Source organism: Mus caroli, chromosome 4 (assembly GCF_900094665.2).
Source record: "Mus caroli chromosome 4, CAROLI_EIJ_v1.1, whole genome shotgun sequence".
NCBI classification, from domain to species: Eukaryota; Metazoa; Chordata; class Mammalia; order Rodentia; family Muridae; genus Mus; species Mus caroli.
In genome coordinates, this window is record NC_034573.1 from 123827234 (window position 1) to 123838030 (window position 10797).

Here is a 10797-nt window from a genome sequence, read left to right on the forward strand (position 1 = left end):
GGAGAGATGGGTCAGTGGGTGGGCTGGAGAGATGGGTCAGTGGGTGGGCTGGAGAGATGGGTCAGTGGGTGGGCTGGAGAGATGGGTCAGTGGGTAGGTACACTAGTTGCTCTTTCAGGGGACCTGGGTTGGATCCCAGCACCCACCACAAAAGTACCACAAAACAAGCAGTTTTAGCTCCAGTTTTAGAGGAGCTGACATCCTCTTCTAGACTCTGTGGGCACAGCATACATAGTGCAGACATACATGTGTGCAGGCAAAACACCCATTAAAAATAAAGACCAAAAACCCTTAAAAATAACAACAACAACAAAATCTTCAACTTATGGCTAGTTATCATCAACTTATAGCTAGCCATTCAACTGACAGCCAGTGAGTCAGTGATACAGCATAACCCCCCACTTTATTAGTGATGCTTCCTGTCCACACCAATCTACCCTCTCCCTGGGCCTCTCTTTTGCCCTTCTCTCTCTTTCCTTTTTTTTTTTTTTTTTGACAAAGGGTCTTACTATGAAGTTCAGGATGACTTTGAACTTTTAATTGTTTTTCTCTGCTGCCAACCCCAGTACTAGGTACAAAATATCAATTTTATTTTGTTATCCTTTAAAGAAGAACCAAACAGAAGCCACAGTAGATTCTAAAACATTTTTAAATTCGGAAGGAAGTGAAAAAAGAACTCCCAGAGCCCCCTAAAACTGCTCTTTAGGAACCCAGTGGTTCTACTGTACAATGGTCCTCCTATAACCATTTAGAACGAATTCCAGGAATGCAGTAAAATGCAGATGTTCATGCTCCTTATATGGTACAGCATTTGCATGTAACAGCTGTCCATATTTACCTGTCCATTGTAAAGAATCATCCCTAGAGACTAGGTAATAATAGTCCACTGTTAACTATTGAGAAAGCTAAGGCACAAAGAATCCCTGTGAATGTCCTTAACATTACTTACAAAAAGTAAATAGGGCTGGAGAGATGGCTCAGTGGTTAAGAGCACGGACTGCTCTTCCGAAGGTCCTGAGTTCAAATCCCAGCAACCACAGGGTGGCTCACAACCATCTGTAATGAGATCTGACTCCCTCTTCTGGTGTGTCTGAAGACAGTTACAGTGTACTTACATATAATAAATAAATCTTAAAAAAAAAGAACAACTTCTGTTTAAAAAAGAAAAAGAAAAAGTAAATAATTATATATAAAAAGTATAAACAATCCTAAGTACATTAATCAGATATGATGGATAAATGTGGTAGAACTGTAAATCCGGGTATCATTTGGCTACAAAAGGAATGAAGTGAACTAGAAAGTTTAGCAGTTAAGTGCTTGACTGTAATCAGAGGAACCTGAGTTCAAATCCTCTGAACCCATGCAAAAGCTGATGCCTGCCTGCTGTCCTAGTGCTACAGCAGCATTGACATGAGGATCCCAGGGGCTTGCTGGCCAGGCAGTCTAGCCAAACCAGAGAACTAGAGGTCCTGGAGGAAGGGGAGGACGAATAGAAGGAACCACAGGGCTTAGGCATACAAGAACACAGCCCCCAGAACCAAGTGACCAGAATTCATGAAAGCTCACAGAGCTCAGGGAGCCTATAGGGGTCCGACCTAGGTCCTCTGCATATGTGCTATGGCTGAGTAGCTTGGTGTTCTTGTTAGATTCCCAACAGAGGGAGTGGGGCTGCCCTGACTTTTTCCTACTTTTGAGACACTATTCCTCCTACTGGGTTGCCTTGTTCAGCCTTGACGTGACAGTATGTGTCTGGTCTTAGTGTAACTTGTTACACCATGTTTGGTTGATATCCTTGGAAGGCCTGCTCATGTCTGAGGAAAGGCATTTGTCAGGAGTTGGGGAAGAAGGAAGGTGTGGGGGAGAGACTCGGGGGAAGGGAGTGGGGAAGACTGCAGATGGGATGAAGTATCTGAGGGAAGAATAAAACATTTTTAACAAGGTGGAGACCAATAGAGGAAGACACCTACCATCAACCGTTAACCTACACATATACCCACATATATACATACAAACATGTACATGTAAATATACATCCCACACATATATGAAATGGAATGGAGTTGGTAGGATAATACAATGTTTACTATACAAGAGTGAGGACTTATGTTCCATCCCCAGCACCTACATAAAAACCTAGGCATGGTGGCACATGCCTATAATCCCAGCACTGGAGAGGTAGAGACAGAAGGATCCCTGTAGCTTACTGGCCAGATATCCAAGCGTCATCAGGGATCCTCAGGTCCCACTGAAAGCCTGACTCAACAAGTGATAACTCCTGAGGAACAATGTCTGAGGCTGACCAATGGCCCCTAGATATACCTGCACAAACGCCAAACACCAGTAGCCACATTTTGCATGGTCTCAGTCATATGAAATGTCTAGAAGAGCTAACTTCACAGAAATAAGAGCTGAGCAGGCAGGGAATAGAGAGTAACTGCGAATACATATGATCTTCCTTTTCAGGGTGATCAAATATTTAGGGGTTAGATTTTACAGTGGGACATATTAAAAAACCAGTGAATTTATGTTAGTGTATGCAATCACAGCTCTCTCAAAAACTACAATGTTTGCATAAAACAAATGCCAATTGTATTTCAGAGTTTTGTTTTTTATTTTGGGGTCTTATGTAAATTGGGCTAAGCTTAAACTTGCAGTGATTCTTCAGTCTTCGCCTTCAGAACCATCCTCCCGAGCAGTGGTTCCCAACCTTCTTAATGCTATGACCATTTAATATAGTTCCCCATGCTGTGGTGACCCCCAAACCATTAAGGTTTTTTTTGTTTTGTTTTGGTTTGGTTTGGTTTTTCGAGACAGGGTTTCTCTGTTTAGCCCTGGCTGGCCTCAAACTCAGAAATCCGCCTGCCTCTGCCTCCCAAGTGCTGGGATTAAAGGTGTGCGACACCATGCCCGGCTATAAGATTATTTTTATTGCTTCTTAATAACTATAATTTTGCTATTATGAATCATAATGTAAATATGTGTTATACAAACCCCGTGAAAGAGTCAGTTAACCCCCCCTGCCCCACCTCAAAAGAGGTTGTGACCCACAGGTTGAGAACTACTGAAGATCACTGAAGGCAGAGACAGATTACAGGCATGCATGACAATTTCTGCACCCCCCCTATGTTGTTTTGTTTTGAGACATGTCTTATGGAGCTCTAGCTAGCCTTTAACTCCATATGTGGTGGAAGTTGGCCTGCCTCTATCTCTGGGATTAGAGGCTTGGGTTATCATGTCACTTTGTATTTCAAAGTTTTTTTTGTTTTTGTTTTTGTTTTTTTAAAGTATCCCTATTGGATGTCCCTGCTTGGGACAGCAGGCAGGGAGCATGTGGCTGTCCAGCAGCTATGTGTAACTGCTATAACCCTTCACTGGATGCAATGCTCTGGAGAACTTGCCCCATCTCTCACTAATGGCACCACTCAGGAGAGTGGACCTGCTACTTATCCACTGTGAGGCAGCACAGGCACAGAGGTGACTTTCACCCTTCCTGCCACCACACTTCTGTCAGTCATATGTAAGAGGATCATGAACTCAGGAGGGCTAGCCCTACCCCCTTGGCAGCACTCAGGAGGACAGGCCCTGTACCTTGCCTAAACAGTACATTAGAGCTGACCCTGGAGGCAGGGTGACAGGTAAGCAAGAGCTGGCCCTGCCCCACATCTGCCATGAGATGACAGTAGATGGGTGATGGCCCCTGGGTGATGCCTTCCCCTCCTTGCCCCTTACTTCCGGTGGCAGTAAGGAGAGCTGATCTCAGGGTCATTAGAGTGAGCTGGCTCTGCCCCTTGCTGCCTGCCACACTCAGGAGAGAGGGTCCTTTATCTTGCTTAAGCAGCACAGTAGTGCTGGCCCTGATGGGGGAAGCAGATGAGCCAGTCCCACCACTAGTCTAGTGTGAGGTGGTGTGGTTGATGCCCTCACCACCCTCCTTACCTCCTGCAGCAGTCAGGAGAACTGGCTCTGGAGTGATGAGAGCTGGTGAGCCCTTGACAGCTTCAGTACTTGGGAGAGCAAGCCCTGCACCTTATCTGGGCAGCACAGTAAATAAAGATGGCCCTGGTAGAGGGGACACAGGTGAGCCAGCCCCAAAAGTGCAAGAGAGCTGGCCCAGGCACCCCTCTGCTATGAGGTAGGCTGGGTGGGAGGAGGGGATGCTCTCTGTCCCCTCGCCTCCTCAGTCTGCAGAGGCAGCTGGGCAGAGATCATGAGAGCCAGAGAGCTAGTTCTGTACATCAACAGTAGCAGCACTCAGGAAGCACTCAGGAAGAGTGGGCCCTGTGCCTCACCTGGGCAGCACAGTATTACTGGGCTGACTGAGAAGCAGCAGATGAGCCATCTTCAAGCACACACACACACACAGAGAGAGAGAGAGAGAGAGAGAGAGAGAGAGAGAGAGAGAGAGAGAGAGCTCCATGAGCCATCTTCAAGCACACACACACACATATATATATATATAGAGAGAGAGAGAGAGAGAGAGGGCTCCATGATTCATCTGTGGTGATGTGGTATGGGAGTGGGGTGATGCCCTCTCCCCATTACCCCTCACTATCTGCAGCAGTTGGGGAAAACTGGCCCAGGTCATGAGAGGGAGAGCTGTCCCTGCCTCCTACTGATGGTGGCACTGGGTGGCCTACCCAGAGCAGTGCTGTAGAACTCACCCTGGTGGTGCTGATAAGGGAGAGCAGGGGGCTGACCAGCTCAGTTTACTAGCCAGGCCCAGATCCAGGGCAAATCTGTATCATCTGCAAATGGTTGAGATACATGAAAGGGCCAGTCCTGCTGATCCAAAGCTGCAGGATAACTGGGGGGAGTCCCAGTGAGGATCCAATATTGATGGTGTCACAGAAGTCAGAGATCTCTCAAACCAGACCAATGACTCATTGCAATAAACATTTGCTAGTGTTGATATGTGGACAGAGGGATACACTGTGGGACACACTGTGACATACTACAGCTTCCATAATGTTTTCTATGCTTTGACTTTGTTTTGTGTGTGTGTGTGTGTGTGTTAGTTGGTGGGGTTTCAAGGGTGAAGGGTGGACACAAGGAGACAAAGAGATGAGTAGGACTGGGGTCCATGGTGTGAAACTCACAAAGAATCAATGAAAAATTTAAAAATAGAAAAAAAAAATTTAAAAAAAATCTGTGAATAAATTTTTAAAAAGTATCCCCATAAAGAATAAATTGTATAAGCTATTCTAGACTTTTTCTTAATAAGCTTAGAATCAGATGAGCAACAATAAAATTTTTTTAGGCTGAACATAGTGCACACTGTAAACCCAGCACTCTGGATGTTACACAGGGGATCTTCAGCCTGGACTACCCAGAGAATATCTGTCCTAAAACATCAAATCAGGACTAGAGAGATAGGTTAGTGGTTACAAGTGCTTACTGCTCAGGGCCCATGTAAGGCAGCTCACAACCTATAACTCCAGCTTCAAAGGATCCAAGACCCCCTTCTGATCTCTGCAGAAATTTCACAGGTGTATGCTTGTGCGTGAATCTAAAATAACAACAACATACCAAACAAAACCAAGAAAAAGTCTAAGACAGTAGCTCATCTCTTAGTGCTCCTATACATTGAGCTGGCAGAGACAAAAGAATCCCTAGTGATTTGTGGGCCAGTTAGTCTGGTGTGTGCAGCGACAAACAACAAAGACCTTGTCCCAAACAAGTTAAAAACAAGGACTGATGCCTGATGCCGTTCTGCCTTTAATCTCAGGACTCGGGAGGCAGAGGCAGGCAGATCTCTACAATTTTGAAGCCAGCCTGATCTACAGAGTGAGTTTCAGAACAGCTAGAGCTACATACAGAACCTTGTCTGGAAAAACCAAAAGAACAACAACAAATAGATTTTTAGGACTCACTGAAGGCTATAGATTCTCTAAAATAAGATATTATACAAACAAACAACAACAACAAAACCCTAACACAATTAATCAACTATACAGCTAAAGAAATACAACTGAATGTAAACAGGAAGAATTTGGTCACTAAATTAAAAGTGCATACACTACAAAAATGTTCACTCATAAAAAATGTAACATGTAGGTAAAACTTCCTACTAAACCTTGTGCTAAATACTTTATATATACATTATGCGCCCTGTTTGATACTCATCAATTCTGAGTCAGTTATTATTATCAGCCTCCTTTTAAAGATAAGAAAATAAAGGTTTAGACTGAGGGGCTGGGAAGACGGCAGAGTAGTTCAAATGCTCACACATACACAGGGAGAACAACAGTACAGACACCCAGAACTACAGGAAATGCCAAGTGGGAGTGGGAGCTTATTTGTAATTCCAGCTTCAGAAGGCAGAGACCTGGGATCCCAAGAGCAAGCTGGCTCACAAGACTAACTATATTGGCAAGCTCCGAGTTTGACTGAGATAAGATCCTGCTTTGATGAAAAAGGTAGAAATCAATGATGACTACTGCCATCAACCTTGGACCTGTGTAATCGTGTGTGCATGTGTGTATGGACATTCAGATTCTCAGGCCTGGCAGCAAACACCTTTATCTATTGAGCCATCCTGAAGGCCCAGCACATTATATTTGTTCATTTTGTTTTCCTGTGTGTAGCCCTGGCTGTTCTGGAACTAACTTTATAGACCACCTCTCTGTCTCTCTGTCTGTCTGTCTGTCTGTCTGTCTGTCTCTTTCTCTCTCTCTCACACACACACACACACACACTTCACTCTGCTAAATATCACATATACCTAAACACACTTCTGCCATTTTGTACTATGTATTTATGGGAAGCAGTGTTCTCAGTATTAATAGTAATAACATCAAATACCAACTCTGATAGATGTTGAAGATGGTCTGTATCCTGCAGTATCAAACTGTCATCCAAATCTGCTTTTGGTTTCTGTGACAAGAATTCATGTAGCTCAAGTTGGCCCAGCATTTGCTGTGTAGACAAGGATTATCCTCAAATCTCTATCTTCCAAGTGCTGAGAATACAGGCATGGATCACCATACCGGCAATATTTAATTATGTAAAAATAAGCACCTCACTAATAAACAATTTAGCTGCTGTCTTTAATAAATAATAAAAATTATACACATACCAAAGAATTGTGTTTTCTTGCTTTGAGTTTGGGTCTTCTATGTAGCCTGGCTAGAACTCAATGTGCAGCTCAGGCTAGCACTGAACTCCCAGGCAATGATGGTGGGGGTGTTTTGTGCATTGTGTATTCAACGCAACCCCAGAGATCTGCGTGCAGTCTGGACTTGGCACTGTCATTATTAGGAAGTGCTTCCTGACTCAGAATTTTGTCACATTGTTCTCCATCATCTTCTGATTGGTCAATTAAGAGCTGATCAGTCTGTAACTGGGTAGGAGAGGGTAAGGTGGGTCTTCCAAGCCCAGAGATGGAGAGAGAGAGACTGAGAGAGCGAGAGCAAGAGAGAGAGAGAGAGAGAGAGAGAGAAAGAGAGGGAGAGAGAGAGAGAGAGAGAGAGAGAGAGAGAGAGGGAAGGAGAGGGAGAGAGAGAGTGTGTGTCTCAGGTGGGACAGAGGAANGAGAGAGAGAGTGTGTGTCTCAGGTGGGACAGAGGAAGTCACCATTAAGATATATATGAAGAAAGAAGTGCTAGAGTGAGTCTAAGATGACAGGTAGCACCTCATGGCTGGAAAGTATGCCAGGCCAACATAGTCATGTTAGAATAGCTCAAACCTGCCCAGTTATAGTGCTGAAGCCTTTTAATAAATAATATATATATATTATTATATATATATTATTACATGTATATCATATATATATATATATGATCTAAAATAAACATAAAAATCTCTGTCATTACTTGGGAACAAGGGTGGGCATAGAAAAGTCCCCAGTACATTTACATTTGGTGACCAATGTGGTGCTTAAACCACCCTGATATTATGAGTCTCACGCTCTACCAACTGAGTTAGCCAGTACTTTTACAAATTCTTCTGCCTCAGTTTCCTGAGTGCTCAGATTACAAGCATGAGCTACCAAACAAGCTTCAAATAATTGTTTCAAAGTAAGTTTATCACTTATCAGTAATGTTTAATATACTTACACACTCAAGATGTCACAAAAAATTTCCAGCAAAAAACGGGATCAAGAGTGGCAGTGTAAGGGCCGGAAAGACAGTCGGCTCACTGGTTAAGAGCCCTGGCTGCTCTTCCAGAGTGCAGGCCCAATTCCCAGCAGCCATATGGCAGCTCACAATGGTCTATAACTCCAGTTCAAGGACTTCTGACACCCTCACACAGACAAGCATGCGGCAAACCACTAATGAACAGTATGAGAGAGAGTGTGTTTAAGAAACCCTGACCTGATTCATCAACCCAAAGTTACTGAGTACCTACTATTTCCCTGTTTCTGCACCAAGTTAGAAATATATCCTGTTAAAGAAAAACTACTGGTCATATGTTAGCCTGCAATCTTAACTATGGAGGCTAAGGCAAAATTAACATGAATTCAAGACAGTCTGGGCCTGATATGGTGCTGCACATCTTTAATCCCAGCAAGGGAGACCAAAGCAGGAGGATCTCTGTGAGTTCAACACCACCCTGGGCTACATAGTAAGTTCGAGGTCAGCCAAGACTACATAGTGAGACCTTGTCTCAAAATCCAAAACAACAACAGCAGAAGCCCAGCCTGGTCTAAAGGCCAGCCTAGATTACATATCAAGACCTAAAAACAGAAAGAATAGGGAGGGCGGGCAGGGGACACAGCTAAGTAGTGGAGTGCCTGTCTGGGCTAAGGGCTTATTTAATGCTCAGTATTTCAACAACAACAACAACAGACACAACAACAACAACAAAACAAGACACCGTCTGACCTTCCTGATTTACCGAAGTCAAATGTTCTAACACTCAGCTAAAGTTCTGATTCGTCCCAAACCTCAGACCAGGTTACTCAACTTGCCCACCACTGACTGGCTGACCTTAGCTCCGGCGAACTGCGGGTCGGGGCGAGGGGGCTGTCTCACGTACAGGAATCCAGCAGCATCGCTAGCCTCTTGGTGCTAGATGGAGTAGCAAAGCCCTGGTCTAGGCCATCCCCAGGCATCCTCTGCCCCTCAACTACCCCTCAGCTCAGACGCCACCTCCGCGGGGATCGCCTGCTGACCCCACCACACCGGCGCCTTCAGTTTCCCGGCCCTTTGTGAAAGGTCTCCACCCCCGAGTGACAACTTGCCGAACGTCTATTCTTGCCCGGCTCTTCCCGCGGGCCGTGGGCTCTTACCCAGGGCAGGGGGCGTCTGGCACCCAAGTATGGAACCCGCCGTGGGGTCACTGACAAGGGGAATGCGAGGTGCAGGGGGAAAGGGGACGGAGACGCGAGGGGGGCGTGTGAGGATCCTTAGCCAGGGACCTCAGCCGGTGAGAGGAGAGATTGGGGTGGAATTACCGCTCCGTCCGTCTGCGCATGCGCTTCGCTCTCCACGGGGTTCACCCCCCACCCCCAAGTAGCTAGGTCCCGACTTTCCAAGGTTTTCCCGGGGTTACGGAATGAGGGACAGGGACCGCCGCTTCGGCAGGAGTCCCCACCCGACCCCCAAAAGAACTTACACAGGCCTGAGAGCGAGCGGCGACCCCCCTCACTCTGGGACACTGACGGCGAAGACCACGTCCGCACGAGCGGCGAATCCGCTCCTCAGGTCGCCTAACGGCCGTTCCACGCCCGTCAAGCCGCACGCCCCGGAGCGCGCGCCGCCCAGCTCCGCCTCTCTCGCGCTCTGCTTGCCGCTGGCCAATAGAAAGTCTAGGCGCGTGGATACCCCGCCTCTTTTTTTTCCTACAATTGACCAATGGACACTCAGGCCGCTCTCGTGTCCCGCCCCCTTTCCTGTGTCCTGGGCTGTGGGCGGGTGGATCCCTGCGCAGGAGGTGCCGGACCGGTACGTCGCTCTGCGCATGACACAGAGGCTACTTAGCTCGGTCTTCTCGCACCATACCGGGTTCCGCCACTCGGTGGCGCTGTGTCCCCGCGAGGCTTAGGGTGGCCTGCCCGGCTTTGGCTATGTTTTCGGGAATCCCGCCTAACCTACCTCGATCCCCCTCCCTCCGGAACCAGGAAGTCAGATTGTGCCTGTGACCTGCCAGGGTCACTGGTTACTCAGGGGTCACTATTACAATTAAGAATTAATGATGAACCGGGCAGTGGTGGCGCATGCCTTTAATCCCGGCACTTGGGAGGCAGAGGCAGGTGGATTTCTGAGTTTGAGGCCAGCCTGGTCTACAGAGTGGATGTTTAAAAATGATGTTTAAAAATTGATGAACTAATGGGAAGAGTTTTCCCAGTTGGTGGCTTCTGATTCTTTTGTAGGGAAGGCGGGAACAAGGGCAGGATGTGGGCTGAGAAGAGCTGGTCCTGAGAAGGAAAGAAACTTGAAATTGTGGACCTGTGAGGATTGAAATCTATAAATGGCAACAACAAAAACAAGCAAACCATGAGGTGGGGTGATGGAATATGCCTGTAATCACAACTGCTGAAGCAGTAGAATCAGGAGTTTAATGCTAACCTGGGCTATACAGTGAGTGTATTTAAAAAAAAAAAAAAAGTGTATTTCTACAGTCCTCTCCAATAGGGTCTTGCTAGGTACCTCAGGCTGGCACGTCGATTATGGAGCATCTGTTATGGATGTTGGGATCTCATGACAGAACAGCAACTTCTCTCAACTTCCTCTCGTTTTATTTTTTTTGAGGCTGGGTTTCCTCAAGTCCCAGTTAGCCTGGAACTTTCTTTACAGCCACGGTCAACTCTGAACTAATATTTCTGCATCTACTTACCAGGTTCTGAGATTACAGGTG

General features: G+C 46.2%; 1 protein-coding gene across 2 annotated transcripts in view; it reads right to left on the reverse strand.

The window, feature by feature from the left end:
• Nucleotides 1-9693, reverse strand: part of Cep85 (centrosomal protein 85) — a 52747-nt gene extending 43054 nt beyond the window's left edge. The window contains exons 1-2 of one of the 2 annotated variants that reach the window (XM_029476304.1): nucleotides 7076-7300; nucleotides 6806-6958 (exon numbers count right to left, since the gene is read on the reverse strand). The gene's annotated coding sequence lies outside the window, so the exon portion shown is untranslated. Of the gene's footprint in view, nucleotides 1-6805; nucleotides 6959-7075; nucleotides 7301-9555 lie in introns of those variants that run through there. The other variant, XM_021160249.1, reaches the window with a different exon arrangement.
• Nucleotides 9694-10797: the final 1104 nt, after the last annotated feature.